Below are 27,667 nucleotides of genomic sequence, written 5' to 3' on the forward strand. Positions count from 1 at the left end.
CAATATTTCAGATCTGCATATGAAAACAACACGCCTACCTTTTGTTGAACATAGCTGCCTGCCTGTCTCTAGTTACCCCACTGGCTGTAGCTGCGTCCCTTCCGACATGGAATAACACCAACTGTAACGATAAACTGAAAATTAACAGTATAAACCTGCATCATTTTGGACTCTGGTATTGCTGAATCCGGGTGACCTGACAATCGATGGTGGTGCCGCTGGTGATTCTGGCCTTCTTGGAATCTGTTGGGCCTATGTGTTAGCTCACACATCACTTGGGTATCCATGGTAACTACCACAACATGGTCATCTGCAGTTTACATCTAGCCCGTGGCATTGAATGGCATTTTAAAAGTGCTAAGGGTCCTGGTGCAATAATCCTCCCATGAGGATCAGCCTCAACGGCTTTGTAGATTGCACTCATGTCAGCAACTCCATATACATTTTTTTTTCTTCATGCTTCTTTCTTCATCCTTTTTTCTTTCTGTCATTCAGACTTTCATTCATTCGATCTCTCTCACTCACTTGCTTTAACTCATTTGTTCTCACTCACTCACTCACTCACTCAATCACTCACTCACTCATTCACTCTCACTCACTCTCACTCTCTCACTCACTCGCTCACTAAGTCAGTCTCTCTCTCTCTCTCTCTTTTTCTTTTTATATATATTTTTTTCCGTCTTCTTCTTCTTCTTCTTCTTCTTCTTCTTCTTCAGACCCTGTCATAGCACTAATGCCTTTCCAATACCACCAGCAGATGGAGACACTCCATTGCAACATTGGTTGTGAGCAGCAGTTTCTAAAAACAAATGCCTCATGGCGGATTTCCCATCCATCAATGGATGGTAAATTTTGTTTTTATCATTCACTGACCACAGAAACCAATGCATGGTCAAGCAACAGCAATGACACACCCTTGTGTATAGGCATGAGACCCTCATGTCATTTAACAGGATTCAGCACCACCCACAAGACAGCTACCTGTCATGTCATGTCAAACCTGCACAGGTGTGCTAGATTATTATTATTTAGTTTTATTTTATTTTTTTACACCAATCAGTGTGCAAACATGGTCATTAAAACGCTAAATGAATAGACGTTCATAAACCAGTCAGTGCAACTCATCATTTTGGTCTCCAATTCTCAAACTCAAATTCTCACCCACGGAGGATTAAATGAGAATCTTTCTTGTTTAACACTGGAATGGGGTGGTGCACTGTTCACTACCCGAAGATACTGCCACATCGGGTCAATGCATAGGGCGACAGAAGCAAGCTTCCAAATCAGCTCCCTTTCTCAAAAATCCATTTAATTTATGGTCCCCAGATAGGGAACGTATGTATCAGTATGTGCTCACAAGTCACCCAAGTGCAAGTATTCACACAAAAAAAAACGTGCCTCAGGATGCGATCTGTCGCAAGATCCTTTCTTTTTTTACACTTGATCTAAGCCAAAAGGCCTAGAGGGGATAACCGGGAAAGGGGTGGACCCAACCATGTCCCCTTCATGAGCACTCACATTACTCATAGGAATGGAAGGAAGGCTGGCAGCCAACCAGCCTCCCATACACTTTCTGGGTGGGTGGCAGTCAGCCACCCATACATACATACAGCACAGGCTAAACCCACATCATCACTTAAAAAAAGGACAGGCGACCATTGCACTCTGATGGAGCATTTAGCAATGCAATCCATAGCCTGGCTTTTGCCTGAACCCCCATCACTCCTCCTCTTGCATATAAGACAATATTTCAGATCTGCATATGAAAACAACACGCCTACCTTTGTTGCACATAGCTGCCTGCCTGTCTCTAGTTACCCCACTGGCTGTAGCTGCGTCCCTTCCGACATGGAATAACACCAACTGTAACGATAAACTGAAAATTAACAGTATAAACCTGCATCATTTTGGACTCTGGTATTTGCTGAATCCGGGTGACCTGACAATCGATGGTGGTGCCGCTGGTGATTCTGGCCTTCTTGGAATCTGTTGGGCCTATGTGTTAGCTCACACATCACTTGGGTATCCATGGTAACTACCACAACATGGTCATCTGCAGTTTACATCTAGCCCGTGGCATTGAATGGCATTTTAAAAGTGCTAAGGGTCCTGGTGCAATAATCCTCCCATGAGGATCAGCCTCAACGGCTTTGTAGATTGCACTCATGTCAGCAACTCCATATACATTTTTTTTTCTTCATGCTTCTTTCTTCATCCTTTTTTCTTTCTGTCATTCAGACTTTCATTCATTCGATCTCTCTCACTCACTTGCTTTAACTCATTTGTTCTCACTCACTCACTCACTCACTCAATCACTCACTCACTCATTCACTCTCACTCACTCTCACTCTCTCACTCACTCGCTCACTAAGTCAGTCTCTCTCTCTCTCTCTCTTTTTCTTTTTATATATATTTTTTTCCGTCTTCTTCTTCTTCTTCTTCTTCTTCTTCTTCAGACCCTGTCATAGCACTAATGCCTTTCCAATACCACCAGCAGATGGAGACACTCCATTGCAACATTGGTTGTGAGCAGCAGTTTCTAAAAACAAATGCCTCATGGCGGATTTCCCATCCATCAATGGATGGTAAATTTTGTTTTTATCATTCACTGACCACAGAAACCAATGCATGGTCAAGCAACAGCAATGACACACCCTTGTGTATAGGCATGAGACCCTCATGTCATTTAACAGGATTCAGCACCACCCACAAGACAGCTACCTGTCATGTCATGTCAAACCTGCACAGGTGTGCTAGATTATTATTATTTAGTTTTATTTTATTTTTTTACACCAATCAGTGTGCAAACATGGTCATTAAAACGCTAAATGAATAGACGTTCATAAACCAGTCAGTGCAACTCATCATTTTGGTCTCCAATTCTCAAACTCAAATTCTCACCCACGGAGGATTAAATGAGAATCTTTCTTGTTTAACACTGGAATGGGGTGGTGCACTGTTCACTACCCGAAGATACTGCCACATCGGGTCAATGCATAGGGCGACAGAAGCAAGCTTCCAAATCAGCTCCCTTTCTCAAAAATCCATTTAATTTATGGTCCCCAGATAGGGAACGTATGTATCAGTATGTGCTCACAAGTCACCCAAGTGCAAGTATTCACACAAATAAAAACGTGCCTCAGGATGCGATCTGTCGCAAGATCCTTTCTTTTTTTACACTTGATCTAAGCCAAAAGGCCTAGAGGGGATAACCGGGAAAGGGGTGGACCCAACCATGTCCCCTTCATGAGCACTCACATTACTCATAGGAATGGAAGGAAGGCTGGCAGCCAACCAGCCTCCCATACACTTTCTGGGTGGGTGGCAGTCAGCCACCCATACATACATACAGCACAGGCTAAACCCACATCATCACTTAAAAAAAGGACAGGCGACCATTGCACTCTGATGGAGCATTTAGCAATGCAATCCATAGCCTGGCTTTTGCCTGAACCCCCATCACTCCTCCTCTTGCATATAAGACAATATTTCAGATCTGCATATGAAAACAACACGCCTACCTTTGTTGCACATAGCTGCCTGCCTGTCTCTAGTTACCCCACTGGCTGTAGCTGCGTCCCTTCCGACATGGAATAACACCAACTGTAACGATAAACTGAAAATTAACAGTATAAACCTGCATCATTTTGGACTCTGGTATTTGCTGAATCCGGGTGACCTGACAATCGATGGTGGTGCCGCTGGTGATTCTGGCCTTCTTGGAATCTGTTGGGCCTATGTGTTAGCTCACACATCACTTGGGTATCCATGGTAACTACCACAACATGGTCATCTGCAGTTTACATCTAGCCCGTGGCATTGAATGGCATTTTAAAAGTGCTAAGGGTCCTGGTGCAATAATCCTCCCATGAGGATCAGCCTCAACGGCTTTGTAGATTGCACTCATGTCAGCAACTCCATATACATTTTTTTTTCTTCATGCTTCTTTCTTCATCCTTTTTTCTTTCTGTCATTCAGACTTTCATTCATTCGATCTCTCTCGCTCACTTGCTTTAACTCATTTGTTCTCACTCACTCACTCACTCAATCACTCACTCAGTCATTCACTCTCACTCACTCTCACTCTCTCACTCACTCGCTCACTAAGTCAGTCTCTCTCTCTCTCTCTCTCTTTCTTTTTATATATATTTTTTTCCGTCTTCTTCTTCTTCTTCTTCTTCTTCAGACCCTGTCATAGCACTAATGCCTTTCCAATACCACCAGCAGATGGAGACACTCCATTGCAACATTGGTTGTGAGCAGCAGTTTCTAAAAACAAATGCCTCATGGCGGATTTCCCATCCATCAATGGATGGTAAATTTTGTTTTTATCATTCACTGACCACAGAAACCAATGCATGGTCAAGCAACAGCAATGACACACCCTTGTGTATAGGCATGAGACCCTCATGTCATTTAACAGGATTCAGCACCACCCACAAGACAGCTACCTGTCATGTCATGTCAAACCTGCACAGGTGTGCTAGATTATTATTATTTAGTTTTATTTTATTTTTTTACACCAATCAGTGTGCAAACATGGTCATTAAAACGCTAAATGAATAGACGTTCATAAACCAGTCAGTGCAACTCATCATTTTGGTCTCCAATTCTCAAACTCAAATTCTCACCCACGGAGGATTAAATGAGAATCTTTCTTGTTTAACACTGGAATGGGGTGGTGCACTGTTCACTACCCGAAGATACTGCCACATCGGGTCAATGCATAGGGCGACAGAAGCAAGCTTCCAAATCAGCTCCCTTTCTCAAAAATCCATTTAATTTATGGTCCCCAGATAGGGAACGTATGTATCAGTATGTGCTCACAAGTCACCCAAGTGCAAGTATTCACACAAAAAAAAACGTGCCTCAGGATGCGATCTGTCGCAAGATCCTTTCTTTTTTTACACTTGATCTAAGCCAAAAGGCCTAGAGGGGATAACCGGGAAAGGGGTGGACCCAACCATGTCCCCTTCATGAGCACTCACATTACTCATAGGAATGGAAGGAAGGCTGGCAGCCAACCAGCCTCCCATACACTTTCTGGGTGGGTGGCAGTCAGCCACCCATACATACATACAGCACAGGCTAAACCCACATCATCACTTAAAAAAAGGACAGGCGACCATTGCACTCTGATGGAGCATTTAGCAATGCAATCCATAGCCTGGCTTTTGCCTGAACCCCCATCACTCCTCCTCTTGCATATAAGACAATATTTCAGATCTGCATATGAAAACAACACGCCTACCTTTGTTGCACATAGCTGCCTGCCTGTCTCTAGTTACCCCACTGGCTGTAGCTGCGTCCCTTCCGACATGGAATAACACCAACTGTAACGATAAACTGAAAATTAACAGTATAAACCTGCATCATTTTGGACTCTGGTATTTGCTGAATCCGGGTGACCTGACAATCGATGGTGGTGCCGCTGGTGATTCTGGCCTTCTTGGAATCTGTTGGGCCTATGTGTTAGCTCACACATCACTTGGGTATCCATGGTAACTACCACAACATGGTCATCTGCAGTTTACATCTAGCCCGTGGCATTGAATGGCATTTTAAAAGTGCTAAGGGTCCTGGTGCAATAATCCTCCCATGAGGATCAGCCTCAACGGCTTTGTAGATTGCACTCATGTCAGCAACTCCATATACATTTTTTTTTCTTCATGCTTCTTTCTTCATCCTTTTTTCTTTCTGTCATTCAGACTTTCATTCATTCGATCTCTCTCACTCACTTGCTTTAACTCATTTGTTCTCACTCACTCACTCACTCACTCAATCACTCACTCACTCATTCACTCTCACTCACTCTCACTCTCTCACTCACTCGCTCACTAAGTCAGTCTCTCTCTCTCTCTCTCTTTTTCTTTTTATATATATTTTTTTCCGTCTTCTTCTATTCTTCTTCTTCTTCTTCTTCTTCTTCTTCTTCTTCTTCAGACCCTGTCATAGCACTAATGCCTTTCCAATACCACCAGCAGATGGAGACACTCCATTGCAACATTGGTTGTGAGCAGCAGTTTCTAAAAACAAATGCCTCATGGCGGATTTCCCATCCATCAATGGATGGTAAATTTTGTTTTTATCATTCACTGACCACAGAAACCAATGCATGGTCAAGCAACAGCAATGACACACCCTTGTGTATAGGCATGAGACCCTCATGTCATTTAACAGGATTCAGCACCACCCACAAGACAGCTACCTGTCATGTCATGTCAAACCTGCACAGGTGTGCTAGATTATTATTATTTAGTTTTATTTTATTTTTTTACACCAATCAGTGTGCAAACATGGTCATTAAAACGCTAAATGAATAGACGTTCATAAACCAGTCAGTGCAACTCATCATTTTGGTCTCCAATTCTCAAACTCAAATTCTCACCCACGGAGGATTAAATGAGAATCTTTCTTGTTTAACACTGGAATGGGGTGGTGCACTGTTCACTACCCGAAGATACTGCCACATCGGGTCAATGCATAGGGCGACAGAAGCAAGCTTCCAAATCAGCTCCCTTTCTCAAAAATCCATTTAATTTATGGTCCCCAGATAGGGAACGTATGTATCAGTATGTGCTCACAAGTCACCCAAGTGCAAGTATTCACACAAAAAAAAACGTGCCTCAGGATGCGATCTGTCGCAAGATCCTTTCTTTTTTTACACTTGATCTAAGCCAAAAGGCCTAGAGGGGATAACCGGGAAAGGGGTGGACCCAACCATGTCCCCTTCATGAGCACTCACATTACTCATAGGAATGGAAGGAAGGCTGGCAGCCAACCAGCCTCCCATACACTTTCTGGGTGGGTGGCAGTCAGCCACCCATACATACATACAGCACAGGCTAAACCCACATCATCACTTAAAAAAAGGACAGGCGACCATTGCACTCTGATGGAGCATTTAGCAATGCAATCCATAGCCTGGCTTTTGCCTGAACCCCCATCACTCCTCCTCTTGCATATAAGACAATATTTCAGATCTGCATATGAAAACAACACGCCTACCTTTGTTGCACATAGCTGCCTGCCTGTCTCTAGTTACCCCACTGGCTGTAGCTGCGTCCCTTCCGACATGGAATAACACCAACTGTAACGATAAACTGAAAATTAACAGTATAAACCTGCATCATTTTGGACTCTGGTATTTGCTGAATCCGGGTGACCTGACAATCGATGGTGGTGCCGCTGGTGATTCTGGCCTTCTTGGAATCTGTTGGGCCTATGTGTTAGCTCACACATCACTTGGGTATCCATGGTAACTACCACAACATGGTCATCTGCAGTTTACATCTAGCCCGTGGCATTGAATGGCATTTTAAAAGTGCTAAGGGTCCTGGTGCAATAATCCTCCCATGAGGATCAGCCTCAACGGCTTTGTAGATTGCACTCATGTCAGCAACTCCATATACATTTTTTTTTCTTCATGCTTCTTTCTTCATCCTTTTTTCTTTCTGTCATTCAGACTTTCATTCATTCGATCTCTCTCACTCACTTGCTTTAACTCATTTGTTCTCACTCACTCACTCACTCACTCAATCACTCACTCACTCATTCACTCTCACTCACTCTCACTCTCTCACTCACTCGCTCACTAAGTCAGTCTCTCTCTCTCTCTCTCTTTTTCTTTTTATATATATTTTTTTCCGTCTTCTTCTTCTTCTTCTTCTTCTTCTTCTTCTTCTTCAGACCCTGTCATAGCACTAATGCCTTTCCAATACCACCAGCAGATGGAGACACTCCATTGCAACATTGGTTGTGAGCAGCAGTTTCTAAAAACAAATGCCTCATGGCGGATTTCCCATCCATCAATGGATGGTAAATTTTGTTTTTATCATTCACTGACCACAGAAACCAATGCATGGTCAAGCAACAGCAATGACACACCCTTGTGTATAGGCATGAGACCCTCATGTCATTTAACAGGATTCAGCACCACCCACAAGACAGCTACCTGTCATGTCATGTCAAACCTGCACAGGTGTGCTAGATTATTATTATTTAGTTTTATTTTATTTTTTTACACCAATCAGTGTGCAAACATGGTCATTAAAACGCTAAATGAATAGACGTTCATAAACCAGTCAGTGCAACTCATCATTTTGGTCTCCAATTCTCAAACTCAAATTCTCACCCACGGAGGATTAAATGAGAATCTTTCTTGTTTAACACTGGAATGGGGTGGTGCACTGTTCACTACCCGAAGATACTGCCACATCGGGTCAATGCATAGGGCGACAGAAGCAAGCTTCCAAATCAGCTCCCTTTCTCAAAAATCCATTTAATTTATGGTCCCCAGATAGGGAACGTATGTATCAGTATGTGCTCACAAGTCACCCAAGTGCAAGTATTCACACAAAAAAAAACGTGCCTCAGGATGCGATCTGTCGCAAGATCCTTTCTTTTTTTACACTTGATCTAAGCCAAAAGGCCTAGAGGGGATAACCGGGAAAGGGGTGGACCCAACCATGTCCCCTTCATGAGCACTCACATTACTCATAGGAATGGAAGGAAGGCTGGCAGCCAACCAGCCTCCCATACACTTTCTGGGTGGGTGGCAGTCAGCCACCCATACATACATACAGCACAGGCTAAACCCACATCATCACTTAAAAAAAGGACAGGCGACCATTGCACTCTGATGGAGCATTTAGCAATGCAATCCATAGCCTGGCTTTTGCCTGAACCCCCATCACTCCTCCTCTTGCATATAAGACAATATTTCAGATCTGCATATGAAAACAACACGCCTACCTTTGTTGCACATAGCTGCCTGCCTGTCTCTAGTTACCCCACTGGCTGTAGCTGCGTCCCTTCCGACATGGAATAACACCAACTGTAACGATAAACTGAAAATTAACAGTATAAACCTGCATCATTTTGGACTCTGGTATTTGCTGAATCCGGGTGACCTGACAATCGATGGTGGTGCCGCTGGTGATTCTGGCCTTCTTGGAATCTGTTGGGCCTATGTGTTAGCTCACACATCACTTGGGTATCCATGGTAACTACCACAACATGGTCATCTGCAGTTTACATCTAGCCCGTGGCATTGAATGGCATTTTAAAAGTGCTAAGGGTCCTGGTGCAATAATCCTCCCATGAGGATCAGCCTCAACGGCTTTGTAGATTGCACTCATGTCAGCAACTCCATATACATTTTTTTTTCTTCATGCTTCTTTCTTCATCCTTTTTTCTTTCTGTCATTCAGACTTTCATTCATTCGATCTCTCTCACTCACTTGCTTTAACTCATTTGTTCTCACTCACTCACTCACTCACTCAATCACTCACTCACTCATTCACTCTCACTCACTCTCACTCTCTCACTCACTCGCTCACTAAGTCAGTCTCTCTCTCTCTCTCTCTTTTTCTTTTTATATATATTTTTTTCCGTCTTCTTCTTCTTCTTCTTCTTCTTCTTCTTCTTCTTCTTCTTCTTCAGACCCTGTCATAGCACTAATGCCTTTCCAATACCACCAGCAGATGGAGACACTCCATTGCAACATTGGTTGTGAGCAGCAGTTTCTAAAAACAAATGCCTCATGGCGGATTTCCCATCCATCAATGGATGGTAAATTTTGTTTTTATCATTCACTGACCACAGAAACCAATGCATGGTCAAGCAACAGCAATGACACACCCTTGTGTATAGGCATGAGACCCTCATGTCATTTAACAGGATTCAGCACCACCCACAAGACAGCTACCTGTCATGTCATGTCAAACCTGCACAGGTGTGCTAGATTATTATTATTTAGTTTTATTTTATTTTTTTACACCAATCAGTGTGCAAACATGGTCATTAAAACGCTAAATGAATAGACGTTCATAAACCAGTCAGTGCAACTCATCATTTTGGTCTCCAATTCTCAAACTCAAATTCTCACCCACGGAGGATTAAATGAGAATCTTTCTTGTTTAACACTGGAATGGGGTGGTGCACTGTTCACTACCCGAAGATACTGCCACATCGGGTCAATGCATAGGGCGACAGAAGCAAGCTTCCAAATCAGCTCCCTTTCTCAAAAATCCATTTAATTTATGGTCCCCAGATAGGGAACGTATGTATCAGTATGTGCTCACAAGTCACCCAAGTGCAAGTATTCACACAAAAAAAAACGTGCCTCAGGATGCGATCTGTCGCAAGATCCTTTCTTTTTTTACACTTGATCTAAGCCAAAAGGCCTAGAGGGGATAACCGGGAAAGGGGTGGACCCAACCATGTCCCCTTCATGAGCACTCACATTACTCATAGGAATGGAAGGAAGGCTGGCAGCCAACCAGCCTCCCATACACTTTCTGGGTGGGTGGCAGTCAGCCACCCATACATACATACAGCACAGGCTAAACCCACATCATCACTTAAAAAAAGGACAGGCGACCATTGCACTCTGATGGAGCATTTAGCAATGCAATCCATAGCCTGGCTTTTGCCTGAACCCCCATCACTCCTCCTCTTGCATATAAGACAATATTTCAGATCTGCATATGAAAACAACACGCCTACCTTTGTTGCACATAGCTGCCTGCCTGTCTCTAGTTACCCCACTGGCTGTAGCTGCGTCCCTTCCGACATGGAATAACACCAACTGTAACGATAAACTGAAAATTAACAGTATAAACCTGCATCATTTTGGACTCTGGTATTTGCTGAATCCGGGTGACCTGACAATCGATGGTGGTGCCGCTGGTGATTCTGGCCTTCTTGGAATCTGTTGGGCCTATGTGTTAGCTCACACATCACTTGGGTATCCATGGTAACTACCACAACATGGTCATCTGCAGTTTACATCTAGCCCGTGGCATTGAATGGCATTTTAAAAGTGCTAAGGGTCCTGGTGCAATAATCCTCCCATGAGGATCAGCCTCAACGGCTTTGTAGATTGCACTCATGTCAGCAACTCCATATACATTTTTTTTTCTTCATGCTTCTTTCTTCATCCTTTTTTCTTTCTGTCATTCAGACTTTCATTCATTCGATCTCTCTCACTCACTTGCTTTAACTCATTTGTTCTCACTCACTCACTCACTCACTCAATCACTCACTCACTCATTCACTCTCACTCACTCTCACTCTCTCACTCACTCGCTCACTAAGTCAGTCTCTCTCTCTCTCTCTCTTTTTCTTTTTATATATATTTTTTTCCGTCTTCTTCTTCTTCTTCTTCTTCTTCTTCTTCTTCTTCAGACCCTGTCATAGCACTAATGCCTTTCCAATACCACCAGCAGATGGAGACACTCCATTGCAACATTGGTTGTGAGCAGCAGTTTCTAAAAACAAATGCCTCATGGCGGATTTCCCATCCATCAATGGATGGTAAATTTTGGTAAATTTTGTTTTTATCATTCACTGACCACAGAAACCAATGCATGGTCAAGCAACAGCAATGACACACCCTTGTGTATAGGCATGAGACCCTCATGTCATTTAACAGGATTCAGCACCACCCACAAGACAGCTACCTGTCATGTCATGTCAAACCTGCACAGGTGTGCTAGATTATTATTATTTAGTTTTATTTTATTTTTTTACACCAATCAGTGTGCAAACATGGTCATTAAAACGCTAAATGAATAGACGTTCATAAACCAGTCAGTGCAACTCATCATTTTGGTCTCCAATTCTCAAACTCAAATTCTCACCCACGGAGGATTAAATGAGAATCTTTCTTGTTTAACACTGGAATGGGGTGGTGCACTGTTCACTACCCGAAGATACTGCCACATCGGGTCAATGCATAGGGCGACAGAAGCAAGCTTCCAAATCAGCTCCCTTTCTCAAAAATCCATTTAATTTATGGTCCCCAGATAGGGAACGTATGTATCAGTATGTGCTCACAAGTCACCCAAGTGCAAGTATTCACACAAAAAAAAAACGTGCCTCAGGATGCGATCTGTCGCAAGATCCTTTCTTTTTTTACACTTGATCTAAGCCAAAAGGCCTAGAGGGGATAACCGGGAAAGGGGTGGACCCAACCATGTCCCCTTCATGAGCACTCACATTACTCATAGGAATGGAAGGAAGGCTGGCAGCCAACCAGCCTCCCATACACTTTCTGGGTGGGTGGCAGTCAGCCACCCATACATACATACAGCACAGGCTAAACCCACATCATCACTTAAAAAAAGGACAGGCGACCATTGCACTCTGATGGAGCATTTAGCAATGCAATCCATAGCCTGGCTTTTGCCTGAACCCCCATCACTCCTCCTCTTGCATATAAGACAATATTTCAGATCTGCATATGAAAACAACACGCCTACCTTTGTTGCACATAGCTGCCTGCCTGTCTCTAGTTACCCCACTGGCTGTAGCTGCGTCCCTTCCGACATGGAATAACACCAACTGTAACGATAAACTGAAAATTAACAGTATAAACCTGCATCATTTTGGACTCTGGTATTTGCTGAATCCGGGTGACCTGACAATCGATGGTGGTGCCGCTGGTGATTCTGGCCTTCTTGGAATCTGTTGGGCCTATGTGTTAGCTCACACATCACTTGGGTATCCATGGTAACTACCACAACATGGTCATCTGCAGTTTACATCTAGCCCGTGGCATTGAATGGCATTTTAAAAGTGCTAAGGGTCCTGGTGCAATAATCCTCCCATGAGGATCAGCCTCAACGGCTTTGTAGATTGCACTCATGTCAGCAACTCCATATACATTTTTTTTTCTTCATGCTTCTTTCTTCATCCTTTTTTCTTTCTGTCATTCAGACTTTCATTCATTCGATCTCTCTCACTCACTTGCTTTAACTCATTTGTTCTCACTCACTCACTCACTCACTCAATCACTCACTCACTCATTCACTCTCACTCACTCTCACTCTCTCACTCACTCGCTCACTAAGTCAGTCTCTCTCTCTCTCTCTCTTTTTCTTTTTTTATATATTTTTTTCCGTCTTCTTCTTCTTCTTCTTCTTCTTCTTCTTCTTCAGACCCTGTCATAGCACTAATGCCTTTCCAATACCACCAGCAGATGGAGACACTCCATTGCAACATTGGTTGTGAGCAGCAGTTTCTAAAAACAAATGCCTCATGGCGGATTTCCCATCCATCAATGGATGGTAAATTTTGTTTTTATCATTCACTGACCACAGAAACCAATGCATGGTCAAGCAACAGCAATGACACACCCTTGTGTATAGGCATGAGACCCTCATGTCATTTAACAGGATTCAGCACCACCCACAAGACAGCTACCTGTCATGTCATGTCAAACCTGCACAGGTGTGCTAGATTATTATTATTTAGTTTTATTTTATTTTTTTACACCAATCAGTGTGCAAACATGGTCATTAAAACGCTAAATGAATAGACGTTCATAAACCAGTCAGTGCAACTCATCATTTTGGTCTCCAATTCTCAAACTCAAATTCTCACCCACGGAGGATTAAATGAGAATCTTTCTTGTTTAACACTGGAATGGGGTGGTGCACTGTTCACTACCCGAAGATACTGCCACATCGGGTCAATGCATAGGGCGACAGAAGCAAGCTTCCAAATCAGCTCCCTTTCTCAAAAATCCATTTAATTTATGGTCCCCAGATAGGGAACGTATGTATCAGTATGTGCTCACAAGTCACCCAAGTGCAAGTATTCACACAAAAAAAAACGTGCCTCAGGATGCGATCTGTCGCAAGATCCTTTCTTTTTTTACACTTGATCTAAGCCAAAAGGCCTAGAGGGGATAACCGGGAAAGGGGTGGACCCAACCATGTCCCCTTCATGAGCACTCACATTACTCATAGGAATGGAAGGAAGTCTGGCAGCCAACCAGCCTCCCATACACTTTCTGGGTGGGTGGCAGTCAGCCACCCATACATACATACAGCACAGGCTAAACCCACATCATCACTTAAAAAAAGGACAGGCGACCATTGCACTCTGATGGAGCATTTAGCAATGCAATCCATAGCCTGGCTTTTGCCTGAACCCCCATCACTCCTCCTCTTGCATATAAGACAATATTTCAGATCTGCATATGAAAACAACACGCCTACCTTTGTTGCACATAGCTGCCTGCCTGTCTCTAGTTACCCCACTGGCTGTAGCTGCGTCCCTTCCGACATGGAATAACACCAACTGTAACGATAAACTGAAAATTAACAGTATAAACCTGCATCATTTTGGACTCTGGTATTTGCTGAATCCGGGTGACCTGACAATCGATGGTGGTGCCGCTGGTGATTCTGGCCTTCTTGGAATCTGTTGGGCCTATGTGTTAGCTCACACATCACTTGGGTATCCATGGTAACTACCACAACATGGTCATCTGCAGTTTACATCTAGCCCGTGGCATTGAATGGCATTTTAAAAGTGCTAAGGGTCCTGGTGCAATAATCCTCCCATGAGGATCAGCCTCAACGGCTTTGTAGATTGCACTCATGTCAGCAACTCCATATACATTTTTTTTTCTTCATGCTTCTTTCTTCATCCTTTTTTCTTTCTGTCATTCAGACTTTCATTCATTCGATCTCTCTCACTCACTTGCTTTAACTCATTTGTTCTCACTCACTCACTCACTCACTCAATCACTCACTCACTCATTCACTCTCACTCACTCTCACTCTCTCACTCACTCGCTCACTAAGTCAGTCTCTCTCTCTCTCTCTTTTTCTTTTTATATATATTTTTTTCCGTCTTCTTCTTCTTCTTCTTCTTCTTCTTCTTCTTCTTCAGACCCTGTCATAGCACTAATGCCTTTCCAATACCACCAGCAGATGGAGACACTCCATTGCAACATTGGTTGTGAGCAGCAGTTTCTAAAAACAAATGCCTCATGGCGGATTTCCCATCCATCAATGGATGGTAAATTTTGTTTTTATCATTCACTGACCACAGAAACCAATGCATGGTCAAGCAACAGCAATGACACACCCTTGTGTATAGGCATGAGACCCTCATGTCATTTAACAGGATTCAGCACCACCCACAAGACAGCTACCTGTCATGTCATGTCAAACCTGCACAGGTGTGCTAGATTATTATTATTTAGTTTTATTTTATTTTTTTACACCAATCAGTGTGCAAACATGGTCATTAAAACGCTAAATGAATAGACGTTCATAAACCAGTCAGTGCAACTCATCATTTTGGTCTCCAATTCTCAAACTCAAATTCTCACCCACGGAGGATTAAATGAGAATCTTTCTTGTTTAACACTGGAATGGGGTGGTGCACTGTTCACTACCCGAAGATACTGCCACATCGGGTCAATGCATAGGGCGACAGAAGCAAGCTTCCAAATCAGCTCCCTTTCTCAAAAATCCATTTAATTTATGGTCCCCAGATAGGGAACGTATGTATCAGTATGTGCTCACAAGTCACCCAAGTGCAAGTATTCACACAAAAAAAAACGTGCCTCAGGATGCGATCTGTCGCAAGATCCTTTCTTTTTTTACACTTGATCTAAGCCAAAAGGCCTAGAGGGGATAACCGGGAAAGGGGTGGACCCAACCATGTCCCCTTCATGAGCACTCACATTACTCATAGGAATGGAAGGAAGGCTGGCAGCCAACCAGCCTCCCATACACTTTCTGGGTGGGTGGCAGTCAGCCACCCATACATACATACAGCACAGGCTAAACCCACATCATCACTTAAAAAAAGGACAGGCGACCATTGCACTCTGATGGAGCATTTAGCAATGCAATCCATAGCCTGGCTTTTGCCTGAACCCCCATCACTCCTCCTCTTGCATATAAGACAATATTTCAGATCTGCATATGAAAACAACACGCCTACCTTTGTTGCACATAGCTGCCTGCCTGTCCCTAGTTACCCCACTGGCTGTAGCTGCGTCCCTTCCGACATGGAATAACACCAACTGTAACGATAAACTGAAAATTAACAGTATAAACCTGCATCATTTTGGACTCTGGTATTTGCTGAATCCGGGTGACCTGACAATCGATGGTGGTGCCGCTGGTGATTCTGGCCTTCTTGGAATCTGTTGGGCCTATGTGTTAGCTCACACATCACTTGGGTATCCATGGTAACTACCACAACATGGTCATCTGCAGTTTACATCTAGCCCGTGGCATTGAATGGCATTTTAAAAGTGCTAAGGGTCCTGGTGCAATAATCCTCCCATGAGGATCAGCCTCAACGGCTTTGTAGATTGCACTCATGTCAGCAACTCCATATACATTTTTTTTTCTTCATGCTTCTTTCTTCATCCTTTTTTCTTTCTGTCATTCAGACTTTCATTCATTCGATCTCTCTCACTCACTTGCTTTAACTCATTTGTTCTCACTCACTCACTCACTCACTCAATCACTCACTCACTCATTCACTCTCACTCACTCTCACTCTCTCACTCACTCGCTCACTAAGTCAGTCTCTCTCTCTCTCTCTCTTTTTCTTTTTATATATATTTTTTTCCGTCTTCTTCTTCTTCTTCTTCTTCTTCTTCTTCTTCTTCTTCTTCTTCAGACCCTGTCATAGCACTAATGCCTTTCCAATACCACCAGCAGATGGAGACACTCCATTGCAACATTGGTTGTGAGCAGCAGTTTCTAAAAACAAATGCCTCATGGCGGATTTCCCATCCATCAATGGATGGTAAATTTAGTTTTTATCATTCACTGACCACAGAAACCAATGCATGGTCAAGCAACAGCAATGACACACCCTTGTGTATAGGCATGAGACCCTCATGTCATTTAACAGGATTCAGCACCACCCACAAGACAGCTACCTGTCATGTCATGTCAAACCTGCACAGGTGTGCTAGATTATTATTATTTAGTTTTATTTTATTTTTTTACACCAATCAGTGTGCAAACATGGTCATTAAAACGCTAAATGAATAGACGTTCATAAACCAGTCAGTGCAACTCATCATTTTGGTCTCCAATTCTCAAACTCAAATTCTCACCCACGGAGGATTAAATGAGAATCTTTCTTGTTTAACACTGGAATGGGGTGGTGCACTGTTCACTACCCGAAGATACTGCCACATCGGGTCAATGCATAGGGCGACAGAAGCAAGCTTCCAAATCAGCTCCCTTTCTCAAAAATCCATTTAATTTATGGTCCCCAGATAGGGAACGTATGTATCAGTATGTGCTCACAAGTCACCCAAGTGCAAGTATTCACACAAAAAAAAACGTGCCTCAGGATGCGATCTGTCGCAAGATCCTTTCTTTTTTTACACTTGATCTAAGCCAAAAGGCCTAGAGGGGATAACCGGGAAAGGGGTGGACCCAACCATGTCCCCTTCATGAGCACTCACATTACTCATAGGAATGGAAGGAAGGCTGGCAGCCAACCAGCCTCCCATACACTTTCTGGGTGGGTGGCAGTCAGCCACCCATACATACATACAGCACAGGCTAAACCCACATCATCACTTAAAAAAAGGACAGGCGACCATTGCACTCTGATGGAGCATTTAGCAATGCAATCCATAGCCTGGCTTTTGCCTGAACCCCCATCACTCCTCCTCTTGCATATAAGACAATATTTCAGATCTGCATATGAAAACAACACGCCTACCTTTGTTGCACATAGCTGCCTGCCTGTCTCTAGTTACCCCACTGGCTGTAGCTGCGTCCCTTCCGACATGGAATAACACCAACTGTAACGATAAACTGAAAATTAACAGTATAAACCTGCATCATTTTGGACTCTGGTATTTGCTGAATCCGGGTGACCTGACAATCGATGGTGGTGCCGCTGGTGATTCTGGCCTTCTTGGAATCTGTTGGGCCTATGTGTTAGCTCACACATCACTTGGGTATCCATGGTAACTACCACAACATGGTCATCTGCAGTTTACATCTAGCCCGTGGCATTGAATGGCATTTTAAAAGTGCTAAGGGTCCTGGTGCAATAATCCTCCCATGAGGATCAGCCTCAACGGCTTTGTAGATTGCACTCATGTCAGCAACTCCATATACATTTTTTTTTCTTCATGCTTCTTTCTTCATCCTTTTTTCTTTCTGTCATTCAGACTTTCATTCATTCGATCTCTCTCACTCACTTGCTTTAACTCATTTGTTCTCACTCACTCACTCACTCACTCAATCACTCACTCACTCATTCACTCTCACTCACTCTCACTCTCTCACTCACTCGCTCACTAAGTCAGTCTCTCTCTCTCTCTCTCTTTTTCTTTTTATATATATTTTTTTCCGTCTTCTTCTTCTTCTTCTTCTTCTTCTTCAGACCCTGTCATAGCACTAATGCCTTTCCAATACCACCAGCAGATGGAGACACTCCATTGCAACATTGGTTGTGAGCAGCAGTTTCTAAAAACAAATGCCTCATGGCGGATTTCCCATCCATCAATGGATGGTAAATTTTGTTTTTATCATTCACTGACCACAGAAACCAATGCATGGTCAAGCAACAGCAATGACACACCCTTGTGTATAGGCATGAGACCCTCATGTCATTTAACAGGATTCAGCACCACCCACAAGACAGCTACCTGTCATGTCATGTCAAACCTGCACAGGTGTGCTAGATTATTATTATTTAGTTTTATTTTATTTTTTTACACCAATCAGTGTGCAAACATGGTCATTAAAACGCTAAATGAATAGACGTTCATAAACCAGTCAGTGCAACTCATCATTTTGGTCTCCAATTCTCAAACTCAAATTCTCACCCACGGAGGATTAAATGAGAATCTTTCTTGTTTAACACTGGAATGGGGTGGTGCACTGTTCACTACCCGAAGATACTGCCACATCGGGTCAATGCATAGGGCGACAGAAGCAAGCTTCCAAATCAGCTCCCTTTCTCAAAAATCCATTTAATTTATGGTCCCCAGATAGGGAACGTATGTATCAGTATGTGCTCACAAGTCACCCAAGTGCAAGTATTCACACAAAAAAAAACGTGCCTCAGGATGCGATCTGTCGCAAGATCCTTTCTTTTTTTACACTTGATCTAAGCCAAAAGGCCTAGAGGGGATAACCGGGAAAGGGGTGGACCCAACCATGTCCCCTTCATGAGCACTCACATTACTCATAGGAATGGAAGGAAGGCTGGCAGCCAACCAGCCTCCCATACACTTTCTGGGTGGGTGGCAGTCAGCCACCCATACATACATACAGCACAGGCTAAACCCACATCATCACTTAAAAAAAGGACAGGCGACCATTGCACTCTGATGGAGCATTTAGCAATGCAATCCATAGCCTGGCTTTTGCCTGAACCCCCATCACTCCTCCTCTTGCATATAAGACAATATTTCAGATCTGCATATGAAAACAACACGCCTACCTTTGTTGCACATAGCTGCCTGCCTGTCTCTAGTTACCCCACTGGCTGTAGCTGCGTCCCTTCCGACATGGAATAACACCAACTGTAACGATAAACTGAAAATTAACAGTATAAACCTGCATCATTTTGGACTCTGGTATTTGCTGAATCCGGGTGACCTGACAATCGATGGTGGTGCCGCTGGTGATTCTGGCCTTCTTGGAATCTGTTGGGCCTATGTGTTAGCTCACACATCACTTGGGTATCCATGGTAACTACCACAACATGGTCATCTGCAGTTTACATCTAGCCCGTGGCATTGAATGGCATTTTAAAAGTGCTAAGGGTCCTGGTGCAATAATCCTCCCATGAGGATCAGCCTCAACGGCTTTGTAGATTGCACTCATGTCAGCAACTCCATATACATTTTTTTTTCTTCATGCTTCTTTCTTCATCCTTTTTTCTTTCTGTCATTCAGACTTTCATTCATTCGATCTCTCTCACTCACTTGCTTTAACTCATTTGTTCTCACTCACTCACTCACTCACTCAATCACTCACTCACTCATTCACTCTCACTCACTCTCACTCTCTCACTCACTCGCTCACTAAGTCAGTCTCTCTCTCTCTCTCTTTTTCTTTTTATATATATTTTTTTCCGTCTTCTTCTTCTTCTTCTTCAGACCCTGTCATAGCACTAATGCCTTTCCAATACCACCAGCAGATGGAGACACTCCATTGCAACATTGGTTGTGAGCAGCAGTTTCTAAAAACAAATGCCTCATGGCGGATTTCCCATCCATCAATGGATGGTAAATTTTGTTTTTATCATTCACTGACCACAGAAACCAATGCATGGTCAAGCAACAGCAATGACACACCCTTGTGTATAGGCATGAGACCCTCATGTCATTTAACAGGATTCAGCACCACCCACAAGACAGCTACCTGTCATGTCATGTCAAACCTGCACAGGTGTGCTAGATTATTATTATTTAGTTTTATTTTATTTTTTTACACCAATCAGTGTGCAAACATGGTCATTAAAACGCTAAATGAATAGACGTTCATAAACCAGTCAGTGCAACTCATCATTTTGGTCTCCAATTCTCAAACTCAAATTCTCACCCACGGAGGATTAAATGAGAATCTTTCTTGTTTAACACTGGAATGGGGTGGTGCACTGTTCACTACCCGAAGATACTGCCACATCGGGTCAATGCATAGGGCGACAGAAGCAAGCTTCCAAATCAGCTCCCTTTCTCAAAAATCCATTTAATTTATGGTCCCCAGATAGGGAACGTATGTATCAGTATGTGCTCACAAGTCACCCAAGTGCAAGTATTCACACAAAAAAAAACGTGCCTCAGGATGCGATCTGTCGCAAGATCCTTTCTTTTTTTACACTTGATCTAAGCCAAAAGGCCTAGAGGGGATAACCGGGAAAGGGGTGGACCCAACCATGTCCCCTTCATGAGCACTCACATTACTCATAGGAATGGAAGGAAGGCTGGCAGCCAACCAGCCTCCCATACACTTTCTGGGTGGGTGGCAGTCAGCCACCCATACATACATACAGCACAGGCTAAACCCACATCATCACTTAAAAAAAGGACAGGCGACCATTGCACTCTGATGGAGCATTTAGCAATGCAATCCATAGCCTGGCTTTTGCCTGAACCCCCATCACTCCTCCTCTTGCATATAAGACAATATTTCAGATCTGCATATGAAAACAACATGCCTACCTTTGTTGCACATAGCTGCCTGCCTGTCTCTAGTTACCCCACTGGCTGTAGCTGCGTCCCTTCCGACATGGAATAACACCAACTGTAACGATAAACTGAAAATTAACAGTATAAACCTGCATCATTTTGGACTCTGGTATTTGCTGAATCCGGGTGACCTGACAATCGATGGTGGTGCCGCTGGTGATTCTGGCCTTCTTGGAATCTGTTGGGCCTATGTGTTAGCTCACACATCACTTGGGTATCCATGGTAACTACCACAACATGGTCATCTGCAGTTTACATCTAGCCCGTGGCATTGAATGGCATTTTAAAAGTGCTAAGGGTCCTGGTGCAATAATCCTCCCATGAGGATCAGCCTCAACGGCTTTGTAGATTGCACTCATGTCAGCAACTCCATATACATTTTTTTTTCTTCATGCTTCTTTCTTCATCCTTTTTTCTTTCTGTCATTCAGACTTTCATTCATTCGATCTCTCTCACTCACTTGCTTTAACTCATTTGTTCTCACTCACTCACTCACTCACTCAATCACTCACTCACTCATTCACTCTCACTCACTCTCACTCTCTCACTCACTCGCTCACTAAGTCAGTCTCTCTCTCTCTCTCTCTTTTTCTTTTTATATATATTTTTTTCCGTCTTCTTCTTCTTCTTCTTCTTCTTCTTCTTCAGACCCTGTCATAGCACTAATGCCTTTCCAATACCACCAGCAGATGGAGACACTCCATTGCAACATTGGTTGTGAGCAGCAGTTTCTAAAAACAAATGCCTCATGGCGGATTTCCCATCCATCAATGGATGGTAAATTTTGTTTTTATCATTCACTGACCACAGAAACCAATGCATGGTCAAGCAACAGCAATGACACACCCTTGTGTATAGGCATGAGACCCTCATGTCATTTAACAGGATTCAGCACCACCCACAAGACAGCTACCTGTCATGTCATGTCAAACCTGCACAGGTGTGCTAGATTATTATTATTTAGTTTTATTTTATTTTTTTACACCAATCAGTGTGCAAACATGGTCATTAAAACGCTAAATGAATAGACGTTCATAAACCAGTCAGTGCAACTCATCATTTTGGTCTCCAATTCTCAAACTCAAATTCTCACCCACGGAGGATTAAATGAGAATCTTTCTTGTTTAACACTGGAATGGGGTGGTGCACTGTTCACTACCCGAAGATACTGCCACATCGGGTCAATGCATAGGGCGACAGAAGCAAGCTTCCAAATCAGCTCCCTTTCTCAAAAATCCATTTAATTTATGGTCCCCAGATAGGGAACGTATGTATCAGTATGTGCTCACAAGTCACCCAAGTGCAAGTATTCACACAAAAAAAAACGTGCCTCAGGATGCGATCTGTCGCAAGATCCTTTCTTTTTTTACACTTGATCTAAGCCAAAAGGCCTAGAGGGGATAACCGGGAAAGGGGTGGACCCAACCATGTCCCCTTCATGAGCACTCACATTACTCATAGGAATGGAAGGAAGGCTGGCAGCCAACCAGCCTCCCATACACTTTCTGGGTGGGTGGCAGTCAGCCACCCATACATACATACAGCACAGGCTAAACCCACATCATCACTTAAAAAAAGGACAGGCGACCATTGCACTCTGATGGAGCATTTAGCAATGCAATCCATAGCCTGGCTTTTGCCTGAACCCCCATCACTCCTCCTCTTGCATATAAGACAATATTTCAGATCTGCATATGAAAACAACACGCCTACCTTTGTTGCACATAGCTGCCTGCCTGTCTCTAGTTACCCCACTGGCTGTAGCTGCGTCCCTTCCGACATGGAATAACACCAACTGTAACGATAAACTGAAAATTAACAGTATAAACCTGCATCATTTTGGACTCTGGTATTTGCTGAATCCGGGTGACCTGACAATCGATGGTGGTGCCGCTGGTGATTCTGGCCTTCTTGGAATCTGTTGGGCCTATGTGTTAGCTCACACATCACTTGGGTATCCATGGTAACTACCACAACATGGTCATCTGCAGTTTACATCTAGCCCGTGGCATTGAATGGCATTTTAAAAGTGCTAAGGGTCCTGGTGCAATAATCCTCCCATGAGGATCAGCCTCAACGGCTTTGTAGATTGCACTCATGTCAGCAACTCCATATACATTTTTTTTTCTTCATGCTTCTTTCTTCATCCTTTTTTCTTTCTGTCATTCAGACTTTCATTCATTCGATCTCTCTCACTCACTTGCTTTAACTCATTTGTTCTCACTCACTCACTCACTCACTCAATCACTCACTCACTCATTCACTCTCACTCACTCTCACTCTCTCACTCACTCGCTCACTAAGTCAGTCTCTCTCTCTCTCTCTCTTTTTCTTTTTATATATATTTTTTTCCGTCTTCTTCTTCTTCTTCTTCTTCTTCTTCAGACCCTGTCATAGCACTAATGCCTTTCCAATACCACCAGCAGATGGAGACACTCCATTGCAACATTGGTTGTGAGCAGCAGTTTCTAAAAACAAATGCCTCATGGCGGATTTCCCATCCATCAATGGATGGTAAATTTTGTTTTTATCATTCACTGACCACAGAAACCAATGCATGGTCAAGCAACAGCAATGACACACCCTTGTGTATAGGCATGAGACCCTCATGTCATTTAACAGGATTCAGCACCACCCACAAGACAGCTACCTGTCATGTCATGTCAAACCTGCACGTGCTAGATTATTATTATTTAGTTTTATTTTATTTTTTTACACCAATCAGTGTGCAAACATGGTCATTAAAACGCTAAATGAATAGACGTTCATAAACCAGTCAGTGCAACTCATCATTTTGGTCTCCAATTCTCAAACTCAAATTCTCACCCACGGAGGATTAAATGAGAATCTTTCTTGTTTAACACTGGAATGGGGTGGTGCACTGTTCACTACCCGAAGATACTGCCACATCGGGTCAATGCATAGGGCGACAGAAGCAAGCTTCCAAATCAGCTCCCTTTCTCAAAAATCCATTTAATTTATGGTCCCCAGATAGGGAACGTATGTATCAGTATGTGCTCACAAGTCACCCAAGTGCAAGTATTCACACAAAAAAAAACGTGCCTCAGGATGCGATCTGTCGCAAGATCCTTTCTTTTTTTACACTTGATCTAAGCCAAAAGGCCTAGAGGGGATAACCGGGAAAGGGGTGGACCCAACCATGTCCCCTTCATGAGCACTCACATTACTCATAGGAATGGAAGGAAGGCTGGCAGCCAACCAGCCTCCCATACACTTTCTGGGTGGGTGGCAGTCAGCCACCCATACATACATACAGCACAGGCTAAACCCACATCATCACTTAAAAAAAGGACAGGCGACCATTGCACTCTGATGGAGCATTTAGCAATGCAATCCATAGCCTGGCTTTTGCCTGAACCCCCATCACTCCTCCTCTTGCATATAAGACAATATTTCAGATCTGCATATGAAAACAACACGCCTACCTTTGTTGCACATAGCTGCCTGCCTGTCTCTAGTTACCCCACTGGCTGTAGCTGCGTCCCTTCCGACATGGAATAACACCAACTGTAACGATAAACTGAAAATTAACAGTATAAACCTGCATCATTTTGGACTCTGGTATTTGCTGAATCCGGGTGACCTGACAATCGATGGTGGTGCCGCTGGTGATTCTGGCCTTCTTGGAATCTGTTGGGCCTATGTGTTAGCTCACACATCACTTGGGTATCCATGGTAACTACCACAACATGGTCATCTGCAGTTTACATCTAGCCCGTGGCATTGAATGGCATTTTAAAAGTGCTAAGGGTCCTGGTGCAATAATCCTCCCATGAGGATCAGCCTCAACGGCTTTGTAGATTGCACTCATGTCAGCAACTCCATATACATTTTTTTTTCTTCATGCTTCTTTCTTCATCCTTTTTTCTTTCTGTCATTCAGACTTTCATTCATTCGATCTCTCTCACTCACTTGCTTTAACTCATTTGTTCTCACTCACTCACTCACTCACTCACTCAATCACTCACTCACTCATTCACTCTCACTCACTCTCACTCTCTCACTCACTCGCTCACTAAGTCAGTCTCTCTCTCTCTCTCTCTTTTTCTTTTTATATATATTTTTTTCCGTCTTCTTCTTCTTCTTCTTCTTCTTCTTCTTCTTCTTCTTCTTCTTCAGACCCTGTCATAGCACTAATGCCTTTCCAATACCACCAGCAGATGGAGACACTCCATTGCAACATTGGTTGTGAGCAGCAGTTTCTAAAAACAAATGCCTCATGGCGGATTTCCCATCCATCAATGGATGGTAAATTTTGTTTTTATCATTCACTGACCACAGAAACCAATGCATGGTCAAGCAACAGCAATGACACACCCTTGTGTATAGGCATGAGACCCTCATGTCATTTAACAGGATTCAGCACCACCCACAAGACAGCTACCTGTCATGTCATGTCAAACCTGCACAGGTGTGCTAGATTATTATTATTTAGTTTTATTTTATTTTTTTACACCAATCAGTGTGCAAACATGGTCATTAAAACGCTAAATGAATAGACGTTCATAAACCAGTCAGTGCAACTCATCATTTTGGTCTCCAATTCTCAAACTCAAATTCTCACCCACGGAGGATTAAATGAGAATCTTTCTTGTTTAACACTGGAATGGGGTGGTGCACTGTTCACTACCCGAAGATACTGCCACATCGGGTCAATGCATAGGGCGACAGAAGCAAGCTTCCAAATCAGCTCCCTTTCTCAAAAATCCATTTAATTTATGGTCCCCAGATAGGGAACGTATGTATCAGTATGTGCTCACAAGTCACCCAAGTGCAAGTATTCACACAAAAAAAAACGTGCCTCAGGATGCGATCTGTCGCAAGATCCTTTCTTTTTTTACACTTGATCTAAGCCAAAAGGCCTAGAGGGGATAACCGGGAAAGGGGTGGACCCAACCATGTCCCCTTCATGAGCACTCACATTACTCATAGGAATGGAAGGAAGGCTGGCAGCCAACCAGCCTCCCATACACTTTCTGGGTGGGTGGCAGTCAGCCACCCATACATACATACAGCACAGGCTAAACCCACATCATCACTTAAAAAAAGGACAGGCGACCATTGCACTCTGATGGAGCATTTAGCAATGCAATCCATAGCCTGGCTTTTGCCTGAACCCCCATCACTCCTCCTCTTGCATATAAGACAATATTTCAGATCTGCATATGAAAACAACACGCCTACCTTTGTTGCACATAGCTGCCTGCCTGTCTCTAGTTACCCCACTGGCTGTAGCTGCGTCCCTTCCGACATGGAATAACACCAACTGTAACGATAAACTGAAAATTAACAGTATAAACCTGCATCATTTTGGACTCTGGTATTTGCTGAATCCGGGTGACCTGACAATCGATGGTGGTGCCGCTGGTGATTCTGGCCTTCTTGGAATCTGTTGGGCCTATGTGTTAGCTCACACATCACTTGGGTATCCATGGTAACTACCACAACATGGTCATCTGCAGTTTACATCTAGCCCGTGGCATTGAATGGCATTTTAAAAGTGCTAAGGGTCCTGGTGCAATAATCCTCCCATGAGGATCAGCCTCAACGGCTTTGTAGATTGCACTCATGTCAGCAACTCCATATACATTTTTTTTTCTTCATGCTTCTTTCTTCATCCTTTTTTCTTTCTGTCATTCAGACTTTCATTCATTCGATCTCTCTCACTCACTTGCTTTAACTCATTTGTTCTCACTCACTCACTCACTCACTCAATCACTCACTCACTCATTCACTCTCACTCACTCTCACTCTCTCACTCACTCGCTCACTAAGTCAGTCTCTCTCTCTCTCTCTCTTTTTCTTTTTATATATATTTTTTTCCGTCTTCTTCTTCTTCTTCTTCTTCTTCTTCTTCTTCAGACCCTGTCATAGCACTAATGCCTTTCCAATACCACCAGCAGATGGAGACACTCCATTGCAACATTGGTTGTGAGCAGCAGTTTCTAAAAACAAATGCCTCATGGCGGATTTCCCATCCATCAATGGATGGTAAATTTTGTTTTTATCATTCACTGACCACAGAAACCAATGCATGGTCAAGCAACAGCAATGACACACCCTTGTGTATAGGCATGAGACCCTCATGTCATTTAACAGGATTCAGCACCACCCACAAGACAGCTACCTGTCATGTCATGTCAAACCTGCACAGGTGTGCTAGATTATTATTATTTAGTTTTATTTTATTTTTTTACACCAATCAGTGTGCAAACATGGTCATTAAAACGCTAAATGAATAGACGTTCATAAACCAGTCAGTGCAACTCATCATTTTGGTCTCCAATTCTCAAACTCAAATTCTCACCCACGGAGGATTAAATGAGAATCTTTCTTGTTTAACACTGGAATGGGGTGGTGCACTGTTCACTACCCGAAGATACTGCCACATCGGGTCAATGCATAGGGCGACAGAAGCAAGCTTCCAAATCAGCTCCCTTTCTCAAAAATCCATTTAATTTATGGTCCCCAGATAGGGAACGTATGTATCAGTATGTGCTCACAAGTCACCCAAGTGCAAGTATTCACACAAAAAAAAACGTGCCTCAGGATGCGATCTGTCGCAAGATCCTTTCTTTTTTTACACTTGATCTAAGCCAAAAGGCCTAGAGGGGATAACCGGGAAAGGGGTGGACCCAACCATGTCCC

The 27,667-nt window shown here is 43.3% G+C and overlaps 16 pseudogenes; all 16 read right to left on the minus strand.

The window, feature by feature from the left end:
- Window positions 1-1,206: 1,206 nt before the first annotated feature.
- Window positions 1,207-1,470, minus strand: LOC130298946 (U2 spliceosomal RNA; annotated as a pseudogene).
- A 1,476-nt stretch (window positions 1,471-2,946) lies between these two features.
- LOC130298887 (U2 spliceosomal RNA) lies at window positions 2,947-3,210 on the minus strand (annotated as a pseudogene).
- A 1,466-nt stretch (window positions 3,211-4,676) lies between these two features.
- Window positions 4,677-4,940, minus strand: LOC130298947 (U2 spliceosomal RNA; annotated as a pseudogene).
- Window positions 4,941-6,433: 1,493 nt separating this feature from the next.
- Window positions 6,434-6,697, minus strand: LOC130298874 (U2 spliceosomal RNA; annotated as a pseudogene).
- Window positions 6,698-8,179: 1,482 nt separating this feature from the next.
- LOC130298875 (U2 spliceosomal RNA) lies at window positions 8,180-8,443 on the minus strand (annotated as a pseudogene).
- Window positions 8,444-9,934: 1,491 nt separating this feature from the next.
- LOC130298876 (U2 spliceosomal RNA) lies at window positions 9,935-10,198 on the minus strand (annotated as a pseudogene).
- A 1,492-nt stretch (window positions 10,199-11,690) lies between these two features.
- LOC130298891 (U2 spliceosomal RNA) lies at window positions 11,691-11,955 on the minus strand (annotated as a pseudogene).
- Window positions 11,956-13,434: 1,479 nt separating this feature from the next.
- On the minus strand, window positions 13,435-13,698 carry LOC130298877 (U2 spliceosomal RNA; annotated as a pseudogene).
- A 1,480-nt stretch (window positions 13,699-15,178) lies between these two features.
- LOC130298878 (U2 spliceosomal RNA) lies at window positions 15,179-15,442 on the minus strand (annotated as a pseudogene).
- A 1,491-nt stretch (window positions 15,443-16,933) lies between these two features.
- On the minus strand, window positions 16,934-17,197 carry LOC130298880 (U2 spliceosomal RNA; annotated as a pseudogene).
- A 1,473-nt stretch (window positions 17,198-18,670) lies between these two features.
- LOC130298881 (U2 spliceosomal RNA) lies at window positions 18,671-18,934 on the minus strand (annotated as a pseudogene).
- Window positions 18,935-20,396: 1,462 nt separating this feature from the next.
- On the minus strand, window positions 20,397-20,660 carry LOC130298882 (U2 spliceosomal RNA; annotated as a pseudogene).
- A 1,476-nt stretch (window positions 20,661-22,136) lies between these two features.
- On the minus strand, window positions 22,137-22,400 carry LOC130298883 (U2 spliceosomal RNA; annotated as a pseudogene).
- Window positions 22,401-23,869: 1,469 nt separating this feature from the next.
- LOC130298884 (U2 spliceosomal RNA) lies at window positions 23,870-24,133 on the minus strand (annotated as a pseudogene).
- Window positions 24,134-25,628: 1,495 nt separating this feature from the next.
- Window positions 25,629-25,892, minus strand: LOC130298885 (U2 spliceosomal RNA; annotated as a pseudogene).
- A 1,479-nt stretch (window positions 25,893-27,371) lies between these two features.
- On the minus strand, window positions 27,372-27,635 carry LOC130298886 (U2 spliceosomal RNA; annotated as a pseudogene).
- Window positions 27,636-27,667: the final 32 nt, after the last annotated feature.

The sequence above is a fragment of the Hyla sarda genome, unplaced genomic scaffold (assembly GCF_029499605.1).
Source record: "Hyla sarda isolate aHylSar1 unplaced genomic scaffold, aHylSar1.hap1 scaffold_1026, whole genome shotgun sequence".
NCBI lineage: Eukaryota > Metazoa > Chordata > Amphibia > Anura > Hylidae > Hyla > Hyla sarda.